This window comes from Sus scrofa, chromosome 14 (assembly GCF_000003025.6).
Source record: "Sus scrofa isolate TJ Tabasco breed Duroc chromosome 14, Sscrofa11.1, whole genome shotgun sequence".
NCBI classification, from domain to species: domain Eukaryota; kingdom Metazoa; phylum Chordata; class Mammalia; order Artiodactyla; family Suidae; genus Sus; species Sus scrofa.
This window is the reverse complement of record NC_010456.5, coordinates 82,011,985-82,029,450: the sequence shown is the minus strand read 5'-3', so window position 1 is coordinate 82,029,450 and position 17,466 is coordinate 82,011,985. Positions and strand designations below refer to the sequence as shown.

The 17,466-nt window shown below is 35.8% G+C and overlaps 1 long non-coding RNA gene across 2 annotated transcripts in view; it reads right to left on the bottom strand.

Moving 5' to 3' along the window:
* The window catches only part of LOC110256704, a 64,071-nt gene continuing 46,817 nt past the window's right edge, over positions 213–17,466 (bottom strand). The window contains exons 2-4 of one of the 2 annotated variants that reach the window (XR_002338594.1): positions 1,772–1,891; positions 610–735; positions 213–499 (exon numbers count right to left, since the gene is read on the bottom strand). This is a non-coding gene — a long non-coding RNA (uncharacterized LOC110256704). Of the gene's footprint in view, positions 736–1,771; positions 1,892–17,466 lie in introns of both variants that reach the window. The other variant, XR_002338593.1, reaches the window with a different exon arrangement.

Here is a 17,466-nt window from a genome sequence, read left to right as displayed (position 1 = left end):
TTCTTAATCCACTCATCTGTCAATGCACATTTAGGTTGTTTCCTTGTCTTGGCTATTGTGAATAGTGCTGCAATGAACATAGGCATATATATATCTTTGAATTATAGTTTTGTCTGGATATATGCCCAGGACTTTGGATTACTAGATTATATGGTAGTTCTATATTTAGTTTTCTGAGGAACCCCAATACTGTTTTCCATAGTGGTCATACCAATTAAAATGTAACAATTTTAAATTACGAAAATACAAAATATGGTTTATTAAAATTTAAATTACATTTCTATAAACTTTAAAATGTTGACAATCATGTACTCTTCTCTGTATGTAGGATACCAACTTTGACGTGGCAACCATGATTCCCATTAGTGTGAAGGCAAACTTTATTTTTCATCCAAGGGTCAAATATCAAAGCCTCCTTCAATTTTGTGACCAAACTTATCACTGAAAAACAGGCCTGTAACAATCAGTCCTTGTGAACACAGTTGTAATTTAAACTTTCCTAAATTCAGGAAAAGAAACAAGATGTTTGGATTCTGAAAGGACAGAACACAGAATCTGATGGGAAATTACCACACGAAGTGCTGATCAAATCCATATGAGGAGAGTCACCTGGATTCCATAGAGGTTGCTGGCCAACCAGGCAGCTCCAGAAGCACAGGATTTGTCGAGGCTCAGGATGACCCAATAATTTCTTAAATTCCTTCCTCTTTCAGCCCTCTACTGAATACTTAAGACCTTGAAAAAAATAAGGTGACACAAGTGGAAGTTGAATTTCAAGTGTTAGCAGAGAGCTACCAGGTACTTTTGCAATGGTCATAATTCTTTTCCCTGTATGACTTTGATTCAGGGCTCCCTAGTTTTCACATAGGAAATAGTTTGTTCTCTGTTACATTCCATTACTCTGGGTTATTCATTATTAAGGGTGGCCATATTATGTATTATTTCAAATACAGAAAGCCCCAATTTGCGTGTACTATTCATGTGCCTCTCAGCATCTCCTGGAGCACATTTCATTCCATCCACAAATAAGATTGTTTATTTTAGGATGATGACTGGCTTAGAACACTTCTGTAGGTGAACTGTTACTGGAGGTCAGGCCATGGCTGATGCCAAACTACATGGAATCCTGGTTAGGGGGTAGCTCATCTTATGCCAATAAAAAGTATGGTACAGGTTTTTCAGCTGACAAACCCATGAGGCAAAAACCGTATATACGGAGGAGAAAGAGACTATCTGTAGTTGGGCTCTCCTTCCTTAAATCCTATCTTCAGTCTAAATCAAGAGATCCCTGGGCTCAGAAGAGGCTTGCAATGATTAACAAAATGGTGGAAGGGGAAGATGATTAAACTGTGGGAAGTATAATGTGAGGGGCATAGCATTGAAAGATAAATTTTTCTTTCATACAAGATGAAAATAAAAACCTGAAGTGCCACTTGGTATTTTTTTAAGGTCTTACAAAATTGACTTAGATGATAGATGCTACTAGTAAATCATTTCAATTGAGAATAGGCTCTAGAAAATTAACATAGTGTATACTTTTTGCCCCCAGAAAGCTGAGAAGCTCAAGATGTGTACTAAAATAAACACAAGAAACATATCCAGAGTCAACAGGGGATGGGGCTAATTACATCAGGGACTAAATGTAATCCATTAGATTAAAATAATGCTAGGGGTGTGTGTATAAGTACCAGAAGAGCCTTCTGCTTTAACTAAAGGAAACATTGTTAGTTTTGATAAAAGCAATGTCTTGTGGAACCGGTAAGTGACTCACCTAACTTAGTTGTCAGCTGGGGCTTGTTTAAACCATCTTTACAGGACAGTAAATCCTGTGGGTGGGAGGACTCTCAACAGGTTATAATAAACTTTCTTTGATGGAAAATTTGAGGCCTCTCTGTTAAGAAAAAAAAAGATGTTTGCATAAGTTGGAGTGTGTTGTTGAGCTAGCTGCATGATGGAAAATTTTGTCATTGTTCACTTTTTGCCAACTTTTTTTTTTTTTTTTTTTTTTTTTTTTTTTTTTTTTTTGTCTTTTTCAGGGTCGCACCCACAGCATATGGAGGTTCCCAGGCTAGGGGTCTAATTGGAGCTGTAGCTGCAGGTCTATGCCACAGCCACAGCAATGCTGGATCCTTAACCCACTGAGGCCAGGGATTGAACCCGAAACCTCATGGTTCCTAGTCAGATTCGTTCCTGCTGAGCCACGATGGGAACTCCCCCAACTTGTTTCTTTTTAAGCACTTGAGGTATATTTGACATGTAAAATATATATATAACATAAAAATATAAATGTATTTATATAAATTATATAATTATATAATTAGTACATATAGACATATATACATACATAAATTACGTTTATATAAATATATATATAATGTATGCAATGAGATTAGAGATAAGTATAATGAAACAATCACCACCAAGTATATAAACATCTATGGTTCCAAAATTTCCTCCTCCACATTTTTTTCCTTTAGGGTAAGAAAACAAGATCTACCTCTTAGCAATGTTGAAGCATACAATACAGTATTGTTGGCTTAAACACTATGTTGTCTGATAGATCTCCAGAACTTATTTATGTTATGGATGTGAAACTTTGCACCTTTTAACTGTCACTTACGCCTCTTCATTTCTCACTACCCTATTCCCTAGCAATTACCACTTGACTGTTTCTTATGTTTGTGACTATTTTAGATTCTTATAATCTGCTTTTTATTCTTATAATCTGCTTTTTATTCTTTCATGATTCCATAATTTTTTATTCTTGCATAATTTTTTTATTTTTTTATTTTCATTATTGCATAATTTTTATTCTTACATAATTCCATAATTTTTACTCTTTTTTATTCTTATAATCTGCTTTTTATTCTTGCATAATTCCAAGATCATGCAGCATTTGTCTTTCTGTGTCAGGCTTATTTCACCTAGCATCATGCCCTCCAGGTCCAAACAAGTTGTTGCAAAAGGCAGGATTCTCTTGTTTTAGGCTTAATAATCCATTGTATATATACTACATCTCTTTATACACTCATTGATGAGAATTCAGGTAGTTTCTATCTTGGCTATTTGAATAATGCTGCATTGATCATGGGAGTACAGATACTCTTTTAAATACACAGAAGTGATACTGACATATCATATATATATCAATTTTTTAAAAATATGTAGTTTTTAAAAAATGTTTTGAAGAAACTTGGTAATATTTTCCTAAAGGTTTTACTAATTTCATTTCCATCAACAGTACATAGTTTGTTCTCTATACTCCATTATCGTGGTAATCCTTTGGCTTTTTGATAATAATCATTCTAGTAGATGTGAGTTGATCTCCTGCGTGTTTTCCTGTTTTGTTTTGTTATGTTTTGCCTTTCAGGCCCGTACCCTCGGCATGTGGAAGTTCCCAGGATAGGAGGTTGAATCAGAACTACAGCTGCTGGCCTACACCACAGCTCACAGCAATGCCAGATCCCTAACCCACTGAGCAAGGCCAGGGATCAAACCTGCATCCTCGTGAATCCTAGCTGGGTTCCTTAACTGCTGAGCCACGAAGGGAACGCCCTGTGTGTTCCTGTTGATTAGTGATGTTAAGCATCTTTTCCTATATGTGTTGTCTATTGGTATGTCTCCTTTGAGAAATATCTATTTGGGTCTTTTGCCCGTTTTTAAACTGGTTTAAATGTTTTCATTTTGTTGTGAAGCTGTATGAGTTCATTATATAGTTTGGATGTTAACCCCTTATCAGATATACTCTGTACAAGTTATTTTCTCCCATTCCATAATTTTGTTCATTTTTCTTTTTTTTTTTTTTTTTTTTCCTATTTTTGGCTGCCCAGCAGCATATGGAATTCCCAGGCCAGAGATCAGATCCAAGCTACAGTTGCAATCTATACCACAGTGCAGCAATGCCAGATCCTTTAACCCCCTGTGCCAGGCTGGGGATCAAATCTGTGTCCTGACACTGCAGAGATGTGGCCGATTCTGTCACACCACTGTGGGAACTCCACCTTTTCATTTTTTTGATTATTCCTTTTGCTATGGAGAATGTTTCTAGTTTTACGTAGTTCCAATTTATTTTTCCTTTCTTTGCCTGAGAGTTTAGTAACATAACAACAAAAAAATCATAGCCAAGATAAACATCAAGAAATTTTTCTGTTTTCTTCTGGGAGTTCTGTGGTTCAGGTATTATGTTTAAGTCTTTAATCCATTTTCAGTTGATTTTTGTGAATGGTATAAGTTAAATGTCCACTTTTGCCGAGACCAGCTCAGCAGGATGGGCTGAAGAACGGGTGCTGTGGAACTTAAGGAAAAAAGTTAACATAAAACAAGACACAGAGACATTTATCTTAAATAAAGGTGGGAACGGGGGACTCAAAGTCTCAGGGACCAAGAGCACCGCCTTGAGAAACCACACTGCTTTTACTGTGTTTTTTAGGATTAAGTCAAGTGGAGTTCCCGTCGTGGCGCAGTGGTTAACGAATCCGACTAGGAACCATGAGGTGGCGGGTTCGGTCCCTGCCCTTGCTCAGTGGGTTAACGATCCAGCGTTGCCGTGAGCTGTGGTGTAGGTTGCAGACGCGGCTCGGATCCCACGTTGCTGTGGCTCTGGCGTAGACCGGTGACTGCAGCTCCGATTGGACCCCTAGCCTGGGAACCTCCATATGCCGCGGGGAGCGGCCCAAAGAAATAGCAAAAAGACAAAAAAAAAAAAAAAAAAAAAAAAAAAAAAGGATTAAGTCAAGTGAGAAGGGGGTTGTAGGTGCAGGATATAGGGGTTTTTAAAAGTTATTTTAAAAGTCACATAGCTGGTTGCTGATTAAGCTTTTACTCTGACCTTGAGGCATTTAACAATCATTAGCATTTGAAGAAGCTTGGCATCAGCTATCTATGCATGGCATCTAGAGAATCACCATTGTGCTTCTGCAGATGGCGGGCCTATCTGCAGCAACCCAGCGTGCCCAGGTTTACACTTCAGTTCTCCTTGCTAATTCATATCCTGCTAACGACCCCTCATAAACCCCTTGGGGCCGTGAGGCTCATCTTTTATTCTTAAGAGGACGTATCATGCTGTGCAAACAGTGTGCCAATCTGCACAGGTCCGGCTGGCCTAGACCAATGCATTAAGTCCTCATTCAGCTGACCCTATGAATAATTTTTGCCTTTAGGTCTTTGTTCTTAAGATTAAGTCATTCACCAGCACTGTGACTGTTTTCCAAGCAGGAAGATGGGGTAAAGTAAAGCAGGACAAGACGGAGTTTTCAGCAAAGAGGCTAAGAAAATATTGTAGAAACATGTCTCTTGACACACTTTCATTCTTTTGTATGTGGATATTCAATGTTGCTAACACTATTATTTATTTTTAAAATTAATTTTACTGGAGTATAATTGATTTACAAAGTCATGTTAGTTTTAGGTGTACAGCAAAGCAAATCAGTTGTACACATATATCTATTCCTTTTCAGATTATTATACAATATTGAGTAGGTTACCCTGTGCTATATAGTAGGTTCTTATTACCTGTTTTATATATAGTAGTGTGCATAGGTCAAGCCTAACTCCCTAATTTACCCTCCCCCCCCCACATTTCCCCGTTGGTAACCATAAATTTGGCTTCGAAATCTTTGAGTCAGTTTCTATTTTGTAGATAGGCTCATTTGTGCCATATTTTAGATTCCACATATAAGTGATATCATGTGGTATTTATCTTTCTCTGTCTTACTTCACCTAGTATGATAATCTCTAGGTCCATCTACGTTCCTGCAAATGGCATCATTTTTTTGTATGGCTAATATTCCATTGTATATATGTACCACATCTTCTTTATTCATCCCTGCGTCGAAGAACATTTAGGTTGTTTCCATGTCTTGGCTAGTGCTGCAATGAACATTGGAGTGCATGTATATTTTCAAATTATAGTTTTTTCCAGATATATGCCCAGGAGTGGGATTGCTGGATCATATGGTATTTCTATAGTTTTATATGGTAGTTCCATACTGTTCTCCATAATGGTTGTGCCAGCTTATGTTCTCACCAACAGTGTAGGGGGGGTTCTCTCTTCTCCACACCCTTTCCAGCATTTCTGATTTGTGGACTTTTTGATGATGGTCATTCTGACTAGTGTGAGGTGATACTTCCTTGTAGTTTTGATTTGCATTTCTCTAAGAATTAGTGATGTTAAGCATCTTTTCATGTACCTTTCGGCCATCTGTCTGTCTTTGGAGAAACATCTGTTTAGATCTTCTGACCATTTTTTAATTGCTTTTGGTATAAAACTGTATGAGATATTTGTATATTTTGGAGATTTATCCCTTGTCTGTTGATTTGTTTGCAAAGATTTTTCTCCCATTCTGTAGGTTGTCTTTTCATTTTGTTTATGGTTCCCTTTGCTGTGCAAAAGCTTTTAAGCTTAATTAGGCCCCATTTGTTTTTAATTTCCTTAGTCTAGGAGGTGGGTCAAAACAGACATTGCTGTGATTTACATCAGCGTACTCTGCCTATGTTTTTCCCTAAGTGTTTCATAGTATCCAGTCTTATGTTTAGGTCTCTAATCCACTTTGAGTTTACTTTTGTGTATGGTATTAGAGAGTGTCCTAGTTTCTTTTACATGTAGCTGTGCAGTTTTCCAAGCACCACTTATTGAAGAGGATTTTTTTCCTCTATTGTATATTCTTGCCTCCTTTGTCATAGATTAATTGACCATACTTTCTATACTGTTCCACTGATCAGTACTTCTGGTTTTGGGTCAGCACCATATTGTTTTGATAACTGTAGCTTTGTAGTAAAGTCTGAAGTTGGGGAGCCTGATTTGTTTTTTCTGAAAATTGATTTGAGGTCTTTTGTGTTTCTATAAAAATTTTAAAATGTTTTTGTTCTAGTTCTGCAAAAAATTCCATTGGTAGTTTGAGAGGGATTGCACTGAATCTATAGATTGCCTTGGGTAGTAATCATTTTGACAGTGTTGAGTCTTCCAGTCCAAGAGCATGGTATATCTTTCCATTTGTTTGTGTCATCTTCAATTTCCTTCTTCAGTGTCTTATAGTTTTCAGAGTATAAGTCTTTTTGCCTCTTTAGGTAGGTTTATTCCTAAGTATTTTATTCTCTTTGATGTGATGGTAAATTGGATTGCTTCCTTAATTTCTTTTTATGATCTTTTGTTTGTGTATAGAAATGCAGGAGATTTCTGTGTATTAATTTTGTATCCTGCAATTTTACCAAATTCATTGATGAGCTCTAGTAGTTTTCTGGTAGCATCTTTAGGGTTTTCTATTTATAGTATTATGTCATCTGCAAAGAATGACCATTTTACTTCTTTCCCAACTTGGATTCTTTTTATTTCTTTTTCTTCTCTGATTGCCATCCAACATCATTTATTGAAGAAACTATTCTGCCCTCATTTTGTATTCTTGGTACCCTTGTGAAGGTATATGTAAGGTTTTATTTCTAGGCTCTCTATTCAGTTCCAGAGGTCTGTGGGACTATTTTTATGACAGTACCACACTTAAAAAAAATCACCATAGCTGCAGAGTATTATTTATCATGTGTGATACTCCTGATTCAGTTAAGTTTGCTTTGGTTATGTGGGGTGATTTATGGCATCTTATAAACATTAGGGTGAAAAATTCCATCTTAATTTTGATAGATTGTTTTGAATCTGTAAATCACTTTTGGATAATAGGGATATATTTTAACAATATTAATTCTGTCAATCCAAGAATGCAGGATAAATTTTCATTTACTTGTGTCTTCCTTAAATGATGTTTGATAGTTTTCAGTTTACAGAACTTTTACCTCTTGGTTAAATGTATTGCTATGTAGTTTATTCTATTTAAAGTTGTTGTAACTGAGGACAATTTATTAAATTATATTGCTTTAGTATTCTGAAACTTTACCAAATTCATTTATTAGGTCTGTTTTTGGTGGAGTCTTGAGGTTTTTCTTCATATAAGATCATGTCATATGCAAACAGACAATTTTATTTCTTCCTTTCTGATTTGAATGTCTTTTATTCCTTTTTTTTTTTTTTTTTTCCCTCACATAACTTCTCTAGCTAGGACTTTCAGTACATTATTGAATAGAAGTGAAGATAGTAAGCATCTTATCTTGTGTTCATGATCTTAGAGGAAAAGCTTTTGGCATTTCATGTTTGAGTATAAAATTAGCTGTAGATTTGTTATAATCTTTATGTTGAGATACACTCCTTATATGTCAAATTTCTTCAGAGTTTTGTCATGAAAGTATCTTGAATTTTGTCAAATGCTTTATCCACAACTATTGATGTAATAGTTATCGTTCATTCTATTAACATTCATCTACAAATGTCAATCCATCCTTGTGTTCCAGGTATGAGTCCCACTTGATCATCATATGATCCTTTTAATGCACTGCTAAATTTGGTTTGCTAACGTTTTGTTGAAGGTTTTTGCATCTGTGTTCATTAGAGACTTTTGCCTGTCATTTTCTTTTCTTGTAATGGTGTCAGGGTAATGCAGGACTCTTAACATGATTGTGGAAGTGTTCCTTTTCAAAATTTTTGTAAGACTTAGAAAAGGATTGGTGTTAAGTCTTTAAGTGTTTGGTAGAGCTCATCACTGTACGTCTGGTCCTGGGACATTTTTTTATTGGGAGGTTTTTGACTACTGATTCAATCTCCTTATTCTTTATCAGTCTGTGCAGGCTATTTTTCCATGATTTAGTCTTAGCAGGTTGTATTTCTAGGAATTTATCCATTTCAAAAATTATTTTAATTTGGTGCAATATAATTTTTTTTCTTATTGTATTCCCTTATGAAGCTCTTTGTTTCTGTGGTATTATTTGTAATTTCTCCTTTTGTTTATAATTTTGAGTATTTATTTTTTAAGGTATAGTTGATTTACAATGTTATGTCAATTTCTGCTATATAGCAAAGTGACCCAGTTATATATACATTCTTTTTCTCACATTATCCTCCATCATGTTCCATAACAAGTGATTGGATATAGTTTCCTGTGCTATACTGCAGGATCTCATTGATTATCCATTCCAAAGGCAATAGTTTGCATCTACTAACACCAAACTCTCAGTCCATCTCACTTCCACCCCCTCCTCCTTGGTAAATGCAAGCCCGTTCTCTATGTCCATAGTTGGTTTCTGTTCTGCAGATAGGTTCATTTATGCCATATATTAGATTCCAGATATAAGTGATATCATGTGGTATTTGTCATTCTCTGACTTTCTTCATTCAGTATGAGAGTCTCTAGTTCCATCCACATTGCTTCAAATGGCATTATTTTATTCTTTTTTATGGCTGAGTAGTATTCCATTGTGTATACATACCACATCTTCTTAATCCATTCATCTGTCAGTGGACATTTAGGTTGTTTCCATGTCTTGACTATTGTGAATAGTGCTGTAAGGAACATAGGGATGTATGTATCTTTTTGAATTGCAGATATGTCTGGATATATGCCCAGGAGTGGGATTGCTGGTTCATACAGTAGCTCTATATTTAGTTTTCTGAGGAACTTCCATACTACCATATTATTTTCCATAGTGGTTGTACCAATTTACATTTCCACTCATAGTGAAGGAGGGTTCCCCTTTCTCCACAACCTCTCCAACCTTTGTTACTTATAGACTTAATAATGACAGCCATTCTGACTGGTGTGAGGTGGCACCTCATTGTAGTTTTAATTTGCATTTCTCCAATAATTAGTGATGTTAACATTCATCTGTACATGACTCTGAGGGACTCATACCTGGAACACAAGGATGGATTCACATGTAGATGAATGTTAACATCACTAATTATTTGTAGATGAATGTTAACAGATGTTGAGCATTTTTTCATGTGCCTGGTGGCCATCCATATATATTCTTTGGAGAAATGTCTGTTTAGGTCCTCTGCCCATTTTTCAGTTGGGTTTGTTTGGGGTTTTTTTGCTGTTGAGTTATACAATTTGTTTGTATATTTTGGAGATTAAGCCCTTGTTAACTGCATTGTTTGTAACTATTTCCTCCCATTCCAAATGTCTTTTTGGTTTTTTATGGTTTCCTTTGCTATGCAAAAGCTTGTAAGTTTGATTGAGTCTCATTGGTTTATTTTTGTTTTTATTTCTATTGCCTTGGGAGACTAACCTAAGAAAACATTTGTATGGTTGATGTCAGAGAATGTTTTGCCTATGTTCTCTTCTAGGAGTTTCATGGTATCTTTTCTTGTGTTTAGGTCTTCAAGCCATTTTGAGTTTTTCTGCATGGTGAGTTTTTGTGCATGGTGTAAGTGTATGTTCTAGTTTCACTGATTTACATGCAGCTGTCCAGTTGAAGAGACTGTCTTTTTCCCATTTTATATTCTTGCCTCCTTTGTTGAAGATTAATTGACCATAGGTGTCTGGGTTTATTTCTGGGTTCTCTATTTTGTTGCATTGGTCTGTATGTCTGTTTTGGTACCAGTACCACACTGTCTTGATGACAGTAGCTTTGTAATATTGTCTGAAGTCTGGGTGAGCTATGCCTCCTGCTTGGCTTTTTCCCCCTCAGGATTGCTTTGGCAATTCTGAGTCTTTATGGTTCCATACAAATTTGTGGATTATTTGTAGATTGCTTTGGGTAGGATGGTGTTTTTAATGATAATTTTTTCAATCCTGGAACATGGAATATCTATTTATTTGAATCCTCTTTCATTTCCTTGATTAACGTTTTATAGTTCTCAGCATATAAGTCTTTCTTCTCCCTGATCAGGTTTATTCCTAAGTATTTAATTTTTGGGGGTACAATTTTAAAAGGTATTGTACTTTATATTCCTTTTCTAATATTTCATTGTTAGCATACAGAAATACAACCAATTTCTGAATGTTAATCTTGTGCCCTTCTACTTTGTTCAATTTGTTTGATCAGTTTGAGTAGTTTTCCTGGTTTCTCTGGCATACTCAGTTCTCTGATGGATACACAAAAAGTTGTTGAGCAATTCCCTGGTGGCACTGTGAGTTAAGGATCTGGCATTGTCATTGCAGTGGCTCTTGTTCCATCTCTGGCCTAGGAACTTCTACATGCCTTGGCAGCCAAAAAGAAAAATAAAAAAAGTTGTTGACTGCCTTTTTTTTTTTCTTGGGGTTACTTCCAAGTTCTTTACATGGTGGTTCTTTACATTGTGGTTTCAAAATCAGAAGTCTTCTATTTCAAGTATTTTTTGCCTGCATTAGTATTGTTCCTCTCCTCCTGTGACTCCAGTGGCATGAATATTAGACTTTTAATAATTTCCCACATGGTAGCTCTGTTCACTTTAAGTTTTTGACAATTCTTAGTAAACCATCAGCAAGTTACTTAACTCTTGTTATTTCCATTCATTATCTTCTGTGAATATTTTATTTCTGTTATTGCATTTTTTTTACTATGGATTAGAGATGTTAGGTCATAATTTACATATACACTCAGTAAGTAGCTTTAGTTTGCTTTTCTGAATGTCTATGACCACCGACACGTCCACCAGAAGTATATGAGAATTCCATATGTCTAACAGATGGCACAACAGATTTCTAATTTTTGCAAATCTAATACATATAAAGTGTTATTTTTATACTTAATTTGAAAAGGGCAAAAAATAAAGGTATAATTTACCCACAATAAAATGAATAGCATATAGTATATTTAATTATACAGTTTGAGTTTTGATAAACATGTACACTTACATAAGAAGCATCAGGCTCAATAATTAGAACATTTTTATTACCTCAGAAAGTTCCCTTGTTACATTTTACAGTTAATTTCCTATCCAGAGCTATCACTGTTCTAATTTTTATCACCAGACTTATTTAGCCCATGCTTACAGAATCTTGCAGCTTGTACTTTTTTGTGTAAGACTTATTTTGCTTAATATACAAATTTAGATGAATCTCAGAAACCTTATATTTATCTGTATTCATTGCTTTTGATTTTGGAGTAGTATTTTATACAATTTGCTTCTCTCTTCATCTATTGATGGACATGTAGTTTTTTTCCAGTGTGAGGCTATTATGAATAAAGCTGTTATAAATAATGGTCAGTATTTTCACTTTTTTTTCTTTATAGGCATCTTCACAGGTTCATAGTGAAAGTATACATTTAACTTTGGGATATTTTCTTATAAAGTTTTTCCAGAGTGGTTGTAACACTTCATGTTCTCAAAAGAAATGTATGGAACAAGATGCTCTACATTCTCATCAACACGTGCTGTTGAGAGTCATTCTAATTTTAACTATTCTATAAGCAGAGTGTTTTATTGTATTTAATTTTATTTGCTTTTTAGGGCTGCACTTGCAGCATATAGAAGTTCCTAGGCTAGGGGTCAAATCGGATCTGCATCTGCTGGCCACAGCCACTCGGGATCCAAGCCACATCTGTGACCTACACCACAGCTCACAGGCAATGACAAATGCTTAACCCACTGAGTGAGGCCAGGAATCAAACTTGCATCCTCATGGATACCAGTTGGGTTTTAACCCGCTGAGCCATAATGGGAACTCCTTCAGTGTGGTTTTATTTTCACTTTTCCTGTTAATGTTGAGAACTTTCTATGTGAATATTAGCAATTTGTATCTTTTTTTAAAATGGTTTTTATTTTTTCCAACATAGCTGGTTTACAGTATTCTGTCAATTTTTTTATTGTACAGCAAGGTGACCCAGACATACATTGTTTTTTCTCACATTATCATGCTCCATCATAAGTGACTAGATATAGTTCCCAGTGATATACAGCAGGATCTCATTGCTTATCCATTCCATAGACAATAGTTTGTATCTATTAACCCCAATTCCCAGTCAATCCCACTCCCTCCCCCTCGGCAACCACCAGTCTGTTCTCCAAGTCCATGATTTTCTTTTCTGTGGAAAGGTTCATTTGTGCCATATATTAGATTCCATTGTAAGTGATATCATGTGGTATTGTCTTTCTCTTTCTGACTTACTTCACTTAGTATGAGTCTCTAGTTCCATCCATGTTACTGCAAATGGCCTTATTTCATTCTTTTTTATGGCTGAGTAGTATTCCATTGTGTATATATACCATATCTTCTTAATCCCTTCATCTGTCAATGGACATTTATGTTATTTCTCCATGTATTTCCATGTCTTGGCTAAGCAATTTGTATCTTATTTCATGAAGTGTGTGTTCAAGATTTAATCTATTTCGTTGGATGTTTTACCTATTTATTACTGATTTGAAGTATTATTATTTGCAATAGATATATAATTTCTCCTTGTCAGTGGCTTGCCTTTTCATTATATTAAACATATTTTCATGATCAGAAATTTTAAAGTAGACGTTCCCATTGTGGCTTAGCAATAATGAACCTGACCAGTATCCATGAGGAGGTGGGTTTGAGTCCTGGCCTTGCTCAGTGATCCATGGTGTAGGTCACAGATGGGCTCAGATTCCATGCTGCTGTGGCTGTGATGTAGGCCAGCAGCTGCAACTCAGATTCGACTCCTAGCCTGGGAACTTCCATATGCAGCGGGGGTGGCCCTAAAAAAGGAAAATGTATTTAAAGAAATTTTTAAGTGAATTGATAAATTTGTTAGTGCAATATGTTCTGCTAGAAAAATTTCTTTGAGTACTCCAAGGTCACAAAAAAATGTCCTTTTATGTTTAATTCTACATTATGCTCTTTTAGTCTTTAAATTTATAACCCATGTCAAATTAATTTCTTTATAATTTGATAGAACGTAAATGCTGATTTATTTTGATGGTTTAATTATGGTTACGTATGAGATTTTTGGGAGAAATATACTCTGAATTTATGAGTAATGTCACATTATGTGTGCAACTTGCTATCAAGAGTTAGTAAAGAAGAGAGAAGAGTAATGGCATAAATGTTAAGGAAATAATCCCATTTACCATCCCATAAAAAAGAATAAAATACATGGACACAAACTTACCTAAGGATGCAAAAGACCTGCACTCCTAAAACTATAAGATGCTGATGAAATAAACTGATGACTACAAACAGATGGGAAAATGTATTGTGTTCTTGAAAGAATCAATGTTGTTCTTGCAAAAATCAATATTGGAAGAATCAATTTTGTTAAAATGTCCAGACTACTCAAGGCAATATACAGATTCAATGCAATCTCTTATCAAATTATTAATGGCACTTTTCACAGAAACAGAACAAAATTTTTAAATTTGTATGGAAATACAAAAGACCCTGAATAATGAAAATAATCCTGAGAAAGAAGAAGAGAGCTGGAGGGATCACATTCTCTCAGGTCACACTGTACAAAATTGCAGTCATCAAAACAGTACGATAATGGCACAAAAACAGATGCATGAATCAATGGAAGAGGATAGAAAACTCAGAAATAAATCCATGCACTTGTCAATTAATCTACAAAGGAGGCAAGAATATACAGTGGAGAAAAGACAGTCTCTTCACTAAGTGGTACTGGGAAAACTGGACAGCTACATGTAAGAGAATGACATTAGAACCTACTCTAACACAATATACAAAAATAAACTAAAAAATGGAAACAAAAAACAAAAAATAAATGACACCTAATTAAACTTAAAAGCTTTTACATGGCCAACGATGGAAAAGATAACGTATGTAGTGAGAGAAAATATTTGCAAATGATTCAACTGACAAGAGATTTCCAAAACATACAAAGAGCTCACACAGCTTAATATCAAAAAATCAAAAAAAGCAATTAAAAAATGGGTAGAAGACCCAAATGGATCTTTCTCCAAAGACATACAGATGGCCAAAAGGCACATGAAGAGATGCTCAATATTGCTAGTTAGTAGAGAAATGCAAATCAAAACTACAATGAGGTATCACCACACACCAGCCAGAATGGCCATCATCAGTAAGTCTACAAATAATAAATGAGAGGGTATAAAGAAAAAGGAGGAGTTCCCGTCGTAGCACAGTGGTTAACGAATCCGACTGGGAACCAGGAGGTTGTGAGTTCGTTCCCTGCCCTTGCTCAGTGGGTTAAGGATCCGGCGTTGCTGTGAGCTGTGGTGTAGGTTGCAGACGCGGCTTGGAACCCGTGTTGCTGTGGCTCTGGCGTAGGCCGGCGGCTACAGCTCCGATTCGACCCCTAGCCTGGGAACCTCCATATGCCGCGGGAGTGGCCCAAGAAATAGCAAAAAGACCAAAAAAAAAAAAAAAAAAAGAAAAGAAAAAGGACCCTTCCTACACTGTTGGTGGGAATGTAAATTGGTATAACCACTATGGAAAACAGTATGGAGTCTCCTTAAAAAAAAAAAAAAGAAAATCTAGGAGTTCCCACCATGGCTCAGTGGTTAATGAACCTGATTAGTGTCCATGAGGATGTGGGTTCAATCCCTGGCCTCACACAGTGGGTTAAGGATCCATTGTTGCTGTGAGCTGTGGCATAGGCTGGTAGCTACAGCTCCAATTCAACCCCTAGCCTGGGAACTTCCGTATGCCATGGGTGCAACCCTAAAAAAGACAAAAACAAAAAACAAACAAAAAAAAGCTAAAACTTAGAGCTATCATATGATCCTACAGTCCAACTGGTGTGCATATATCCAGAGAAAACCATGATTCAAAAATACACATGCACCCCCAATGTTCATAGCAGCACTATTTACAATAGCCACAACATGGAAGCAAACTAAGTGTCCATTGATAGATGAATGGATAAAGAAGAGGGGTTATTTACATACAATGGAATATTACTCAGCCAACGAATGAAATAATACCATTTGCAGCAGTATGGATGAACCTAGAGATTATCATACAATAGGAAGTAAGTCAGATAAATATCACGATATCACTTATGTAAAATCTAAAAGTGATATAAATGAACTTATTTACAAAACAGAAATATACTCATAGATATGGAAAACAAATTTACAGTTGCCAAGGGAAATAGTAGGGTTGGGGAGGGATAAATTAGAAGTTTGGGATAAACATATACACATGGCTATAGAATAAACAATAAGGACCTACTGTGTAACACGAGGAACCATACTCATTATCTTATAATAACCTATACTGGAAATGAATCTGAAAAAGAATGTAAATACGTATGTGTATGTATCAGTTTGCTATACACTTGAAGCTAATGCAACACTGTAAATTAACTATTTTAATTAAAAAATGGTTTGGGGAGTTCCCATTGTGGTGCAGTGGAAACGAATCCAACTAGTATCCATGAGGTTGTGGGTTCAATCCCTGGCCTTGCTCAGTGGGCTAAGGATCAGGCATTTTGTGAGCTGTGGTGTAGGTGGCAGATGTGGCTTGGATCCTGCATTGCTGTGGCTGTGGTGTAGGCTGGCAGCTGTAGCTCCGATTCGACCCCTAGCCTGGGAACCTCCATATGCCACAGATGCAGCCCTAAAGAGAAAAAATAAAATAATAATGGTTTTTAAAAAGTTAAAAGGGAGCTGGGTAAAGTGGGAAAAATTATACTTTAAAATTTTGAAAAATTACAAGTACAAAACTGAAACATTTAGCTATAAACCCAGAACTGATGTTCTCTACACTGAACACAATACAACATCACTTAGTGAGATTAAGGAAGGTATATAACATGAATACATGGGTTGGAAAACTCAGTATTGCAAATGAGCTGTTCTATAGCTTTCATAAACTTCCAGCCATTTTTACTAATGTGGCCTGAACCTCTGTTTTTCATCATTTTCTGTTAAATTATCATTAGAGGTTAATTAAATCACTTATAATAAACAATGTGATAAATTTAAAAATACAATGATTTTTAATCTTAACACTAAAACCAAAAATATGATTCAACAATTTAAGGTGGTCTTTCATTGAGATAAAAATCAAACCTTTAAATCTCATTCAATTGCTTCTACCCAGAATATTACCCAATAATATTGCTTGTACCATTCCAAAATTTTACCTTCAATTCTGTTGGTGAGTGAAAAATCTCATGAAAACATCTCTGTAGGAATTAGAGACATTAGAGGAATGGTGTGTCCATTAAAATTCTGTGTGATTTTTTTTCCTTACCATGATAAGGAAGAATTTTGCTCTTCATGAACAGCTTAGATGCAACACAAAGACTTTGAATATTATCCATCAATTATTGAGGCCACTTTTTTCCTCTTTGGGAGAGCACAGAGCACTTTGAAAATCCTACTGTCACTCTTGATCAGCACCAAAGGGCAGAGCATTGAGTAACAGGATGAGAAAAAGACACTGATACCCTATTAAGATCTTTGTAATGTGAACAAGAAAGGTGCATGATGTGGAAGGAATCGATTAAATTAAAAAAAGACAAACCATGTCACCAGGTAAAGGATTGTTCATGTGGCTTGCTTCTCTGGGAAGATCTTCTGGGTTTTCTTGCCCTTGTGCCAACTCTGAGCTTTCTTTTGATGTCTCTGCAGGAGAGTCACCATGTGAATACTGGCCCAGACCATGAGGAACACAAAGAGAATGTCACTGGTAAGAATGACATAAATGCAACACGAGGGCCAAATGTTGTACAGTATTTCAGAGGAAATCCATATGTGAGAAAAGTGAT